Genomic DNA, 14,775 nt, shown 5'->3' on the forward strand with positions numbered 1-14,775 from the left:
TTATCAGGAATGACTCCTACAGCAAAAATGGATCACAAATAAAATAACTGGAAGAAATTGTCTGGACTTAATAAATTCCTGTAATATTAGTTATTTTTACACTGCAAATTCTTTCCTGAACTCACATCTTTGTGACAAAGAAATGTTATCTAATAAGATAATCAGATTGAAGTGATGTGCCCTGAGAAACAGGATGACATAATAGAAAACGGAACAGCTCTTTCCTCTAGTTCTGGGTATGAAGAGATCCCTGAACCTCAGTGAGCCTGAGATTTCTTCCCGGTAACACTGACAAAAGGCATTGCCGCTCTGCCTTGGAAATAAGTAACATTTATAATTATTGTCTTCTAGAGCACACTAAATTTGTGAGGGCAGAGACCATGCCTGTCTGTTGCCCCACGTTATTCCAGGTTACAAAGGTGACGAGGCACTCAGAAATATTTGTTGAAAGTACGTATTTCTTAGAGATTCCTGTAAAGGCGAGATGAGAAAGAATTTGGCAAGTTATGTGAACATTGTAAAACGTTGCTTTGAGTTGAAGAACTCATTTGGAGATTTTGTAGTTCGGGTAAATGCTTGACCTCTCTTTGGGAATCACTAAGTTGCTTACCAGGAAGATTTCTGGGCCCAAACTTTGAGAGCAAACTCTGGCTTAGTATCCAGCCGTGCAGGCATTTTCCAGTTTTGTTCTGAGACGATCTATCATTCCCCAGGCATTTAAAAACAAGTTTTCGAAGTGAAACTTCATCCAAGTCTTTGAAAGCATCTTCTTCCATTGGCACCAAGACAGGATTTTACGATGCCCAGTGGCTCAGGTGTATGCCCCAGGGGTTTTGCCGAGTCTGGCTTTGAAACAAACCGTCTCTATGTAATAGATGGTCGGGATGGAGATCCACGCAAACACAAACGAAGAAAAGCTTTTGACAACCTGCTGAGAATGCAATCCCAGTAAATCACGTAGCTTGAATCAGTGGTCAGTCCTGCCCCATTGCTCCTGAGGAGGGACCAGCTCTTTCCCAGCAAGCAAGCAGGGTATTTCTTCACCCAGGTCCACTGCCGTTGGTTTCCTCCACATTGAATGTCCATCAACCCCCCATCCACCAGGCAGAAGACCTCGTCAGTTAACCGTTCACAGCTCTAAGCGAACTCAGCATTTCAAGGATTACTTGCAATTTGCAAATTGCATGTGACGTCCCCAGCTCCCTGGTGTCTTTCTTCTACCCCCACCCTAGATGGCGTGTCTTGTCTGTCAGCCCCGCATCTCTGTTACAGAAGACCAAGTTACCATTCCCAGCAGGCTTCCTCCTCGTGACTTAGCCCGTTTGCAGACATGACCACCTCTCTGCCACCCTTCAGCTCCCACCAACTCCATCCCAAGGCAAATCTTGTCCAGACAGTGACTCGTTGAGGGCACCACCCCCCCCACCCCCCCCACCCCCCCCCGCCTGAGCTCTCGTCACCGAGTATCCGAGGGCTGGCTCCTGACAGTTCCGCGTCACTGCCCAAATTAAATCATGTAGAACACCAGCGTGATGACCACACAGTCTGGCATCGTGTCTGAAGTGTTTCATTTATTTCCCTTCGGGGACATCAATATGTATTTTTCCTACCTTCAGTGAAGGCCCTATTGAAAGCCCTAAGGGGAGACAAGTAGCTGTGAAGGACATTTACCATCAGCACGTAAGCTCCAAGCTTTTATGATGTGTGTGACAGAACCAGACACAGATATCTTACGCTGGGCATTTATAATTTCCCAGAAAACCAGCCCTGCCCTGCTCACACCTGCTGGCAATTGCACCCAGATGTGACACTTAACCATCGATATTCGGTTTCCCTTTTTCTTTCTGGAGGTAAAAGGTTCACTGGGAGTGTCATGTTCCCCACAGGGAGCAACAGTAAAGCCGAAGAATCTGGGCGCCGGGTGAGTAATGTCAGACCGGGCTGGGAGATGTCCTCAGTTAAGTGTGTGTACGTGTGTGTGTGTGTGTGTGTGTGTGTGTGTGTAGGAAGCGAGGCATGTTCCGAATTCTAGTAGGGAAGCATTAATTTTTCTGAAGTGCTATGGAACCTAGGAGGAGAAATATTTAATAGTAATGGTTGGCTTAATGGTTAGTAGTGGTTAGTAATGGTTAGTAATGGTTAGTTTTAAAAAAAAAAAAAAAAACTTTAAGGGCACCTGGTGGCTCAGTCAGTTGAGCATCGACTCTTTTTTTTTTTTTTATTTTTTTTTAATGTTTATTTATTTTGGAGAGAGAGAGAGAAAGACAGAACACAAGCGGGGAGGGGTAGAGAGAGAGGGAGACACAGAATCAGAATCAGGCTCCAGGCTCCGAGCTGTCAGCACAGAGCCCAATGTGGGGCTCGAACCCACAAACTGTGAGATCGTGACCTGAGGCGAAGCCAGACGCCCGACCGACTGAGCCACTCAGGCACCCGGAGCATCGACTCTTGATTTCAGTTCAGGTCGTGATCTCATGGGTCATGAGATCGAGCCCTGAGTTGGGCTTTGGGCCGACAGCACAGAGCTTGGGATTCTCTCTCTCTCCATGGTTCTTTCTGCCTCTTTCCCTTGTTCTCTCTCTCTCTCTCTCTCTCTCTCAATAAATAAATAAATAAATTTAAAAAGTTTAAAAAACATTTCTGAGGGGCTCTTGGGTAGCTCTGTTGGTTAAGTGTCCAACTCTTGATCTCGGCCCTGGTCATGATCTCACTGTGCATGAGTTCCAGCCCTGTATCAGGCTCTGCACTGAGAGTGGGGAGTCTGCTTGGGATTCCTTCTCTCCCTCTCTCTATCCCTCCTCTGCGCATGCTCTTTCTCCAGCTAAATAAATCAACTTTAAAAAATTTTCAAAAAATGCTGAAGGTTGGCAGGTTGTTCCTGGAGAAAAGGGTAAAAGCCGAGCTGTACCCCTTCCCTTGTGCGTTGCCTCCTTCCCTCGGTGTCCTGTTCAGGTCCTTACTGGAAGGGAGCAGCCACCAGCCCAGAGCAAGCCCTTGTCCTCAGTCCTGGGAAGAGGATGTCAGGAGGCTCCCTGGCTTCCTGCGGCAGGTCTGTGGGTGTTTCCAGCTCCCACAAGCCACGACTGCCTACGTGGACGCCAAGGGAAGGCCTCCGGGTGTGTTCATGACTGGGGACAAGGCCACCGCGGGTGGCAAGGAGTTGCAAAGGCAGCAGTGGGACTTAGGAAGGCGAACTGCGTGACCTGCACAATGAAGTCGAAGTTGACACTTTGCTGGGACAAAATGACATGTCAGGAAAATGGGCCACTACCACTTGGTCCTGAGGGATTTGTGCAGTATTTATGTTTCTTGTAAATAAGTCCAGACTTTGAGAAAAGTTGCAGCAGAGCAAAAATTTCCCATCTAGCTTCCCTCGGATTCTCCAAACATTACTATTTTGTCTTTACCACGGTTGCTTTGTCATTCTGTCTGGATAGATGGATGGATGGATGGACAGAGATAACCACATAGATGTGCATGTGTATCTACATCTAAATTTTAATAATAGATCTAATAAGATACATAATTTTCTTTTCTTTTTTAAATTATATATATTTTTTTATTTTAGAGAGAGAGTGCAAGCAGGGCAGGGGCAGAGGGAGAGAGAGAGAGAAAGAGAGGGAGAATCTCAAGCAGCCTCCATGTTTGGCATGGAGCTTGATGTGGGGGTCAGTCCCACAGCCCTGGGACCACGACCAGAGCCAAAATCAAGAGTTGGACACAACCAACTCAGCTACCCAGGCACCCCATATAATTTTCTTTTCTGAACTAAGATGACATTGTAAGACTTGTGTCTTTTCTTACCCCCAAATTACTTAGATAATATCTAATTGGTAGACCTTATTCAAATCTCTTCAACTTTCCTAATCATGTTCTTTGTAGCAAAATACAATAATTGTTTTTTTTCTGGTTCAGGGTTCAGTTGCGGATGGTGTGCTCCGTTGAATTGTCCTGTCCCTTTATCCTCCTTTAAACTGGAATCATGCTAGAGTCTTTCTTTGTCTTTCATGAACTTGATGCTTTTGTAGAATGTCCCTCAATTTGGGTTTGTCTCGCGTTTTCCCATGATTAGATTCAGATTCTGTACTTTGGGCAGGAATGTCACAGAAGGGATGTGTCCCCCCTCGCACATCATACATGTCAGGAGGGTGGCATCAATATGTCCCTTTAGTAGTGAGGTTAACCTGATCACTTGGTTAAAGTGCAATCTGCCAGATTTTTCCACTATAAAGTGTCTTCCTCTTGGTAATTAATAATAATTTTATGGGAAGATGCTTGACAGTTAAGTCAGTATCCTGTTAATAATCAAGCTCATATACCCACCAGATTTAACATCCATTGATGTTTCTTGCCTGTATCAAATGTATTTGTGATGTCTACCAAATGATAATTTTCATTTCATTATTCCTTCCACATTTATGAGTTGGCATCCCTCTTTCCTTTCCCTCCCATTAAAAAAAAAATATTTGTATCAGCGTGGACTAGACAGTGACGGTAATCCATTGGTGTCCGAGAGGCCACACGGAGGTGCCGCTCGACTTTGTCAATGGTTTCTGAGACACGTGTTCTTAGAAAGTACCGAGAAATGGAATTTGTTATTAGGTGAGATGTTGGTTTGGACTGTGGTCCCTAAAGAAAACTGGTCTGGGGTCACACAAAACTGCCCAGTCTGTGATTATCTGTGGTAGGTGGCATTAGGAAATAATGTCTCCCCCAGATAGCCAAGATTTGGGATGGCTTCTATGACTAGTGAAAGAATTTAGACACCTTGGGTTGAATGGGGTGCTGGCCATCTTGATGGCCGTGAAGGTCAAGTCGGTAAAAACTTGGCTAATTTTGGAACTCATTTGACCTGCATAAAAGGCAATTCACTGTTCGTGGCACTGTGAATTGAAGATTATCAAGGGTCAGGGATGAGGGGCCTTCTGAAATAACTTTTGTTGGCACTCCAGATTCTAGAACTGTGTCATCATATGGCCCTCCTTTCCCTCTGCCCCCAGCTTTCTCTCTCCCCTTTTTTAATGTTTATTTAATTTTTGGAGGAGAGAGAGACAGAGAGTGAGCAGCGGAGGGGCAGAGAGAGAGGGGCACACAGAACCCGAAACGGGTTTCGGGCTCTGAGCTGTCAGCACAGAGCCCGATGTGGGGCTTGAACTCATGAACCTGAGTCAAAGTCGGATGCTTAACTGACTGAGCCACCCAGGCGCCCCCATGCCCCCAGCTTTCTCTTTGATTGGCTTCCTTCTCATCAACCTCTCACTTTTATTACTTTTTCCTTGCTCTTTGGATTGTGCCTGAGGCCATAGCCTCCAAGGCCATAGCTTTATCTAGAAGTTTGTGTCTCAGGTCTGAAGAGCCCTTCTTAGAACTTAGACCATGCTCACTTGTGAAGTATAATTTGGAAGAACTGTGAAGGATCTTGCATTGCTCATAACTCTTTGTCTGCAAGCAACAGAAATCAGCTCAAGCTAGTTGAAGCACACAAAGACATTTATTTTAAATACAAAGCATCAGAAGAAACACAAGGACAGAAATGTCAACAGATTTTGGAGAGGGCTTAAACCACACGGAAGGGCTGTCCAGATCTGTTTGTCATCTTTGTCCCTGTTTTGACACCAGCTTCAATATTTTCTCTCCTCTCTGCAGACTGAATTTCTCTGCCTCGATGGTCCACGTGGAAGAATATAGCTGCCCCTTGGATCCAGAGTCTATAGGTGACTGTGCTAGGGCAAGTCCAGAAGAAGAGGAAATTTCATGTATCAGGCAAATAATCAATGTCCCGTAGGCTTATTATCCCTGATTTTCTCTCACTTATGTCGTATGTCCCACTATTAAGAAATTGTTACTTTGTCTTAGAAATCCATGGGGCACCTGGGTGGCTCAGTCAGTTAAGCGTCTGACTTCAGCTCAGGTCATGATCTTGCAGTTCATGGGTTCGAGCCCCGCGTCAGGCTCTGTGCTGACAGCTCAGAGCCTAGAGCCTGCTTCAGATTCTGGGTCTCCCTCTGTCTCTGCCCCTCCCCCGTTCATACTCTGCCTCTCTCTCTCTGTCTCTCTCTCTCTCAAAAATAAATAGACATTAGGAATCCTTTGGATATACTTACTAAAATCTTAAGCATTTTATTATTTTTATTTTTTATTAAAGTTTTTTTTTAACGTTTATTTATTTTTGAGTGAGTGCAAGAGAGAGAGAGAGAGACAGAATGTGAGCAGGGGAAGGGCACAGAGAGAGGGAGACACAGAATCCGAAGCAGGCTCCAGGCTCTGAGCTGCCAGCACAGACCCCGACGCGGGGCTCGAACCCACAGACTGCGAGATCGTGACCTGAGCCGAAGTCGGACGCTTAACCGACTGAGCCACCCAGGCGCCCCTGACTCCATCTCTTTGGACAAAATTTATCGGCCTAGAGTGGACCCATGATGTAAGCTCAGCCAAGAAGATTCTCTCTCCCAGGAATGTGGCATCGGGGCCTACGAACTCCCAGTTTTACGTGGGGTTGTGCGTGATTCTTGGTAACTGTGGGGCAGCCATACCTTCCCGTGGGGATGGAGAAGCAGAACCAAAAGTTGGCTAAGACACAGATAAGTGGAGCCAACTTTTAGAATGGAGCAGGGACAGATATGAACAAAAGTAACTTCTTGGACTCTCTGGGACTCTTCAGTTTCCACTTTCAGTGCCTTGGTGGGTTGAAGAGGGTCCCCCCACAATTCATGTCCACTCAGAACCTTGGAAGGTAGCCTTACAGTAGGGTCCTTGCAGATGTAATTAAATGAAGATCTCAAGGTGAAAGTATTCTGGATTTCAGGTGGGCCTCAAATCTAGTGACTTCTGTCCTTATCAGAAGAGGAGGGGAACAGAGACAGTGAAGCCAAGTTGGAGGCAAAGGTTTCAGTTATGCTGTCACAAGCCAAGGGGACACCTTGGGGGCCCAGGAGCTGGAAAGGCAAGCAAGCAAGGATTCTCCTTTAGAGCCTCCAAAAGGAGCATGGCCCTACTGACACACTGATTGCAAACTTCCGGCTTCCAATCCCTTGCTTTAAGCCATCTACTTTGTGGTACTTTTTATGGCAGCCACGGGAAACAAATGCAAGTCCTTTCCTGAGGTCACCAAGAGGGAACTTGAGCCTCTTACCTTGGAGTCCCCTACCTTGGGGTCACAGCCACATCTCTCTTCCAGCCAAGCCCTCCCCATGGAGGCTAAAGGATATGCCCATCTGAAGCCCATTCTCTCTTCCCGGAAAACACCCGGGATGACCAGGATCCCTGAATTCCCAGTGCAAATGGCCCAGCCCACTTGAGCCCACGTGTGTCCACCCCTTCCTCGGATCTGTCCTCTCGAAGGTATGTCACCTTTCTGGTACATGCACCCCTGTATCCAAAGAGTAGGCAAGAGTGGTTGTTTGCACGGGGTGAGAATGGGCTTGAATGGGGGAGCTGGTGAGTCCACACGTGTGTGATATGTAAACAAGGCTTCTCGAGATGCCGGGCAGACCAGGAGGTGAAAAGAGAAATAGGGAAGGTCACGGGCCAGGGGGTCCGGGCTCTGCACGTGCTGCATTTTCCAGCGCCAAACGGACACGTCGGGCGCTCCAGGTTGTTTTGAGGGCATATTTGTCAAGGTAGGATGTCAAAACGTTATGTTTGCTTGGTGTATAACTCTTAAATAATCCAACATCTGGAATTTGAAGCTTCATTGTCCCCTTGTCCCAGGCTACAGAGGTCAGAGTCAAGGTTCCCCTTGGGGACCTTAAACCTCAGGCCCACAAGGCATGTCTATGTCACCAACCCCCACTCCTCTGCTCCTTTGCTGAGGCTGGCCTATCTTGGCTTCCGTTTCTTGACTCTCTAGAATCTTAGTGCACTTTTTTTTTTTTTAATTTCGGCTATGTTCAGTTTGTAGCCATTATAAATCACGCTACCGTGAATCCAAGCGCGCACAATTTTGTGCATCTCCCCAGTTATTTCATTAAGATAAAGTCCTAGGAAGGGAATTACGGAGTCAAGGGGCATACGGATTAAGACTTTAATACACCAAATTCTCCCCCACAGGCAGTGTAAAAGGGAATGCGTCTTCTCCCCGTCCCTGTCAACGATTAAAAATATCTTTCAAGGTTTTTTTTCTCTTAACTTCAAATGCTTTAAAGTCTTAGCGTGAACGAGTTAATCCGATCACTCTTTAGCTCCATGGAACATTCTAGAAAATACGAGGCTCTCGGTCTGGGGCTATGCAAGACTTGCTACAAAGGCTTAAAATGTGTGGACAGGGGAGGCTGGCAAAGACAAACGTATCTCATCTCTCTGCTTTGCTCGGGGCCAGCACTGCCTTTCAATCTTGAGGAGGTTGGAAATGTTTCTATGTGACCAAAGGTGCCTTTCAAACAGCGCTTCGGGGGAAGCAGCCCAGGGTCCCCTATAGGTGACCTGGTACACCTTATTTTTGTTTTCTGGAGAGGTGGATGGGATATCGGTGGTAAAATGATGGAAAGACACCAATATCTTTTTGCTCCTGGATTTTAGGAGTACCTTGTCTTATCAACCCGTTGCAAGGGAAAGCAGGCAAGCGAGAGGAGATAGGACGTCAGAAGTGTCACCCGCGTGGGGGAAGGGGGGCTTTCTTGAAAGTAGTTGACCAGGCTTATAAATGCACGTAGATTAGAAGGGGGAAGAGTCCTTATTTCGAGACCAAAAAGAGTTGAAAACCCAGAGGTATTGATCACGAAGTCCTTTCTGGGCAGTTAAGTTAAATTAACACTCACCCTTGTATTCTCCCCAAATTGTCTGACACACACACACAACTCACACACACCAACGGGCGGCACGCAATTCTTCAGCGTCTGCCTGTGGAAGCGAAATCAATATTGTGTCGTCCGTAAAGCACCTATTTAATTTAAAATTGCATTTTATAGTCCATTTACCCCATCGGAGTAGCCCAAAGCCAGCCGCTTCCTTCTGTTCATTTACGAGCCCGAGCTCACTTTCCACTGTTCTCCCTGCCGGTGTTAAACCTTGAAGGGGGCTTTGAAAGAGACCAGAAAAGCTCCAAGCAGGGACACTGCAGCTGGGAGACCTGGGCTGGGTCTCATCATCACCCGTGTGCGCGCGCGCACACACACACACACACACACACACACACACACAATCCCAGCTCTAAGCTGGCACGTATTCTGTTCGCTTTTTGTCCTTCCAGTTCCCTGGGGCATAAAGAAGGAAGAAAAAGAAATAATAGCCTCGGGAGAGGTGTATGTGCGTGTGTCTCTGTGCCCGCACGGGTGATGATGTCAAAACTGCAGATACATCATCGAAGCGACGGCCGTGAAGTATCGTCTCCACCTTAGGGGCCTATGTTTTTCTCGAGTAACCCCTCCGTCCCTTGGCCAATTGATTCGGTCCTTGCGTGGGGCATCACGGTATAATTCCTTCCTTGCGCAAGGAAAAGAGTGCTTTCACCAAACAGTACTTATGCTGAGCTAAAACAGGCATTGCCCACACCTGTCGTCTGAAGCATCCAGGTACGGAGTTCAGAGTTTTGTAAAAGACCTCGTTTATAGTTTCTACAAGTGGCAGCAACAAACGCAGCCCATAAATGCACGCGGATCAGAAACGCAATTTCCTTTCTTTCCCTTCAACTCCGTTTCTATTCCAAGCCTCCATCTGTCCAGATGTCTGGAACGTATTCCCCATCAGTTTAGGGTCCCCTCTTCCTCCCGAGGCTGCGTGTGAGTCCCAGGGTGACAACGTCCTACCGAGACGGGCAGGGTATGAGTGGCCATTGCCCTGCCCTCACACCGGCATGTGAGATGCCCTGAGATGCCCATGGGCTGGCCCGAGCCCCGAATGTCCATCCACACCGATGGCCACATCCTCCCGCGACTCCGTCGTTCTGCCTTCTCCCCTTCACCGGTTCTACCTCCCCCACCCATCCTGGGACATGGAACACTCTGGAAAATGCCAACTGCCTCCCTGCCTCTCCCAGGTCCGTGGGATTCCTTAGCTGCTCCCACTCTGAAAGGCTGCGGGACACCCCTCCCTGGCTCCCCTACACAAGCCTTCTGTGCTCTGGAGTCCACCTCCCCGGAAAGTCGGGTGTCCCCTCTCCCTTCCCTCAGACTCCGCTGACACTCCATGCCCTCTTAGCGGATTCAGGGCCTCTTCCTAGTGTTCCCCGCCCTCTCCTGAGCCGGTGCTCACCTCCAGCTTGTGGAGTCCCTTCGGATCCGTAGAAGCTATCATGGATGCAATGGGTGCCTTGGCCAAAGCACGAGAATCCTTCAACTGTCCCTTTGGGCGCATTCCCAAATGCCTCTGTGTTTAATGGCCTGCCCCTGCGGCCCCCTCTGAGCCCCTCCTTGGGACTGTGGGGGTCGCTTTGCCTTGGCTCACACATAGGCAGAGAGGCTGCTGTGTCCAGGGGTTTACGCCCACATCCCCCTTCCCGGCGTGGTCTTTAGCCAAGACTGATGGGTGAGGGAACATAAACGCCCAGCTCTCTTATCTCAAGTTGGCACCACCTCTGAGGCATAATTCACGCTCAGAGCTCCCTGGTGGGATGGGGCTGAGGCTGGCGATCTCACTCTCCCTGGGCTTTGTCACGTAGTAGACACTGGGGCCGACCCCCTTTGGGACTGAAGGGCATGGCCCCCAGCTACTGGGAGTGTGGCCAGCTGCCGGCCCAAGGCTGGGCGCCCCCATGGGATTTGGAGGCTGAAGCCTTGCCTCCACCCAAAGCCATGCCTCTCCTCAGGGTAGCCTACATCCGATGACTGGTGGGTGGCCGAGCGTAAAGGCCCAGATGCCTTCCCCCAGCTGGGGACAACGCTGAAGGGCCACTCCAGCTTCGAAGCCCCTCCTGTGGGCTGAGGTCTTCACGGACTCCTTCCTCTCAGAGCAAGGTCTCCTACCCGGTCCTGCCCCAGTCCCTCCCTTCACAGGCCGTGACGCTGAGCGCATTCTCCCCTGAGCCTCCCGCCCAGAGAGAGCAGATGGGGGCAGTGGTTAGGACGGTCGCGCTGGAGACACGCTGCTCCATGAGTGAGTCAGCTCTGCGACGTGCCAGATGTCTCGGTCCGTCCGGGCCGCATCAACAAAATAGCCTGGGCGGCTTACGGAAAGCACACTTACCTCTCACAGTTCTGGAGGCTGGGAAGTCCACGATCGTGGTGCCTGCAGATTTCAGCATCCGGTGAGAGCTCATTTCCTTGTCAGTCAGTCACCTTCTAGCTGTGACCTCCCATGGCAGGGGGAGCGAGAGATCTCCTGGGGGTGTCTTTTACGCGGGCACTAATTCGCATCGTGAGGGCTCTACTCTCATGACCTACTCACCATCCAGAGGCCTCACCTCCTAACACCATCACCTTGGGGGTTAGGGTTCCAACGCGCGAATTCTGGGGAACACGAACACTTAGCCTTATAGCACCAGGGGCGCCATTTTGGGAAAAATACTCCACTTTCCTGCACCTCTGTTTCCTCATCTGTAAAACAGGGATGAGACAGTACCTATCTTACTGGGTTATAATGAAAACGAAGAGAGAAAAACATGCTTTAAATGGCGCCTGGCACGCAGGAAGTTTCCAGTAAATGCTAGTTACTTTATCACGCCTATAAGGTCTTTGCATTATTTTTCCGAGGGCAGGACTTCTGAAAATCAGCGCCTGGGAAGCCACCCCAGCTTCACCTATGTCATTGCTTCTCGAGATAATGAAACAGGTAAAAGGAACGAGTGGAGGAAAGGGCAGGAATTGGTTAACATTTCAAAGTACGATCTTGCCCTGTATACTTAGAACCTTTCACATCGGAATAAGCTTACGCATGTACCATGGAAAAAAGTCATCTAGTTATCCCGAGAGAAGCTTAAAAAAAAAAAAAATCGGAAATCATGTTTGATGACCACTTTTAGATCCTCAACGGGGTTTCTCTTGTGCTGTTCAGTCACACGTCGAACTCCAACCAGCGCAGTTTTGAACAGGATCACAGGAAAAAGACACCATCAAATGAGTCAAAACAGTATAGAAATAGCTTTCATAGGTGGGAGGGGAGCACAAAGTAGAGGGTAGCTCTCTGTTAATTTCTGCCTGACAACGAATCCTCCCCAAAACAGAGTGGTTTCGGCTTCTACAGATGGTAACAGTGAAGCCGTTTCTCCCAGGATGGGTGTGTGTGCAATGCTCAGCCCTGGGCTCACGACAAACCTTTCCTCTCCGGTAAAAACAACAGCCACAGAAATTCTTGGCTGATTGAAACACTCATCTAAGACACCCGCCCCTTGTGCCCTTCTTCGCCATGAGGGTCGTACGGTTCTAAAGGCAGCAACTTCGGGGGGACACCTTACTGGCAAGAGCGGTAGGAAAAGCGTGGCTTAGATTTGGAATAAAATATTTATAACCCGTCTCTGGGGGCCGCGAGCTTAGCACAATGAATCTATGGGCTTTGGCTCTCCTGAGGTATTTTTCTCATTCTTCCTGGCACGGATAAAATCTAAACTGTACTTAAGAAATGGTGTTAAATGTGTTAGTTGACTGAATCTGGCATTTATAATGCAATTTAGCAAAGTTTTATATTGACAGCATGACATTTTTAAAGGGCCCTTTCTGATTAACAAGGTTCAGAATCGCTCCCTTGATTATGCTTGCAGAGTGAGTATAAAACACTACAGGCTCTGGAAGAATGAATCGGGGCTCTGTTAGCATCAGACGCGTTTTGCTTGCTTAGTGACCATTTTGAGGGAGGATCGGGCCGGAGCTACATTTTTTTCAGGACGGAAGAAAATCTGTTTTCTCACTTTGGGGGGACTTTCTGTGCGAAAAACGGCCTCAGTGGGGAGAAAAGGGACTAGATTCCAAGCCAAGAGAAAACGAGGGGTCCTCAGACGTTACCTACCTCTTCCTTGTCTGGATAAAACGGAGTCTAAAATGTCCAGCTTGGGGCCGGCAGGCGGGGCACAGGATCTCCAAAGAGCACGTCTGAGAAAGCTCTTAATTTATCTTAGCTCCATGACTGTTACGATTGCCTTAAACAATTCTCTGACTCTATAGCCCCTAAATATCCGACGATCTCCCTTGGATCTCACAGAGGAAGGAAGGGAGACATACCCGTGAATACCTGCTACGCAGAGAAAGACACCCACCGGCTGTCCGAGCTGGGTCAGAGTGGAGCCGGATGTAAGTGTCCTCTCTCCTGAAGACAGTGATCTTACCGACCACACGCTGATCGTCTGCCCACAAGCTAGATCCTGAGGGTGCCACCTGCCTTTTTCTTGTAGTGTGGCAGAATATACATACCATGATATTCACCGGGGTTTTTGAAATGTTTATTTTTGAGAGAGAGAGAGAGAGAGAGCATGTGCAGGTGCAGCAGGGGAGGGGCAAAGAGAGAGAGAGAGAATCCCACGCAGGCACGGTCAGCACAGAACCCGATGCGGGGCTCGAACTCACAAACCATGAAATAACGACCTGAGCTGACACCGCATGCTTAACCAACTGAGCCACCCAGGCACCCCCACTAACTGTACGCTTTTAAGGAGAGAAAGGAACCTTCACCCGGCACGAACAGTTTCTTCCCTCGGCTAATCACTGGAGCAGGGCTGTCCCCCAAAGAGAACCTGCGATCTTATGTCTTTTTTTTTTTTTTTTTTTTTTTGGAATCTGGCAGAATCTGTTCTATTTGTTTATTTTTAATTTAGCAAAAGTATATTTTATTTTATTTTTTTCCTTCATTTTTTTTCTTTTTTTAATTCTCTTTTTTCTTTTTTTAAATTTACATCCAAATTAGCTAGCATCTAGTGCAACAATGATTTTAGGAGTAGATTCCTTCATGCCCCTTCCCCATTTAGCCCATCCCCCCTCCCATGACCCCTCCTATAGTTTGTTCTCCATATTTATGAGTCTCTTCTGTTTTGTCCCCCTCCCTGTTTTTATATTATTTTTGTTTCCCTTCCCTTATGTTCATCTGTTTTGTCTCTTAAAGTCCTCATATGGGTGAAGTCATGATATTTGTCTTTCTCTGACTGACTAATGTCACTTAGCATAACACCCTCCATTTCCATCCACGTAGTTGCAAAATGGCCAGATTTCATTCTTTTTGACTGCTGAGTAATACTCCATTGTGTGTGTGTGTGTGTGTGTGTGTGTGTGTATACACGCCACATTTTCTTTATCCATTGATAGACATTTGGGCTCCTTCCATACTTTGGCTGTTGTCGATAGTGCTGCTATAAACATGGGGGTGCATGTGTCCCTTCGAAACAGCACACCTGTATCCCGTGGATAAATGCCTAGTAGTGCAATGGCTGGGTCGTAGGGTAGTTCTATTTTTGGTTTTTTGAGGAACCTCCACACTGTTTTCCAGAGTGGCTGCCCCAGCTTGCACTGCCAGATATTTACCGTTTTAAGGGGGTGGTTCAGGGGCCTTAAGTACATTCGCAACATTGTGCAATCATCCACCCAACCCCAGAACTCTCTTCCTCTCTCAAAACGGAAATTCTAGGGGCGCCTGGGTGGCTCAGTCGGTCGAGCGTCCGACTTTGGCTGAGGTCACGATCTCGCGGTCCGTGAGTTCGAGCCCTGCGTCAGGCTCTGGGCTGATGGCTCAGAGCCTGGAGCCTGCTTCCGATTCTGTGTCTCCCTCTCTCTCTGCCCCTCCCCCGTTCATGCTCTGTCTCTCTCTGTCTCAAAAATAAATAAATGTTAAAAAAAAATTTAAAAAAAAACGGAAATTCTGCACTCATTAAACAATAACCCTCCATTCTCCTCGCCTCCCTCCCCCACCCCCACCCAGCCCGTG

Source organism: Panthera onca, chromosome B2 (genome assembly GCF_046562875.1).
Source record: "Panthera onca isolate mPanOnc1 chromosome B2, mPanOnc1 haplotype 2, whole genome shotgun sequence".
Taxonomy (NCBI): domain Eukaryota; kingdom Metazoa; phylum Chordata; class Mammalia; order Carnivora; family Felidae; genus Panthera; species Panthera onca.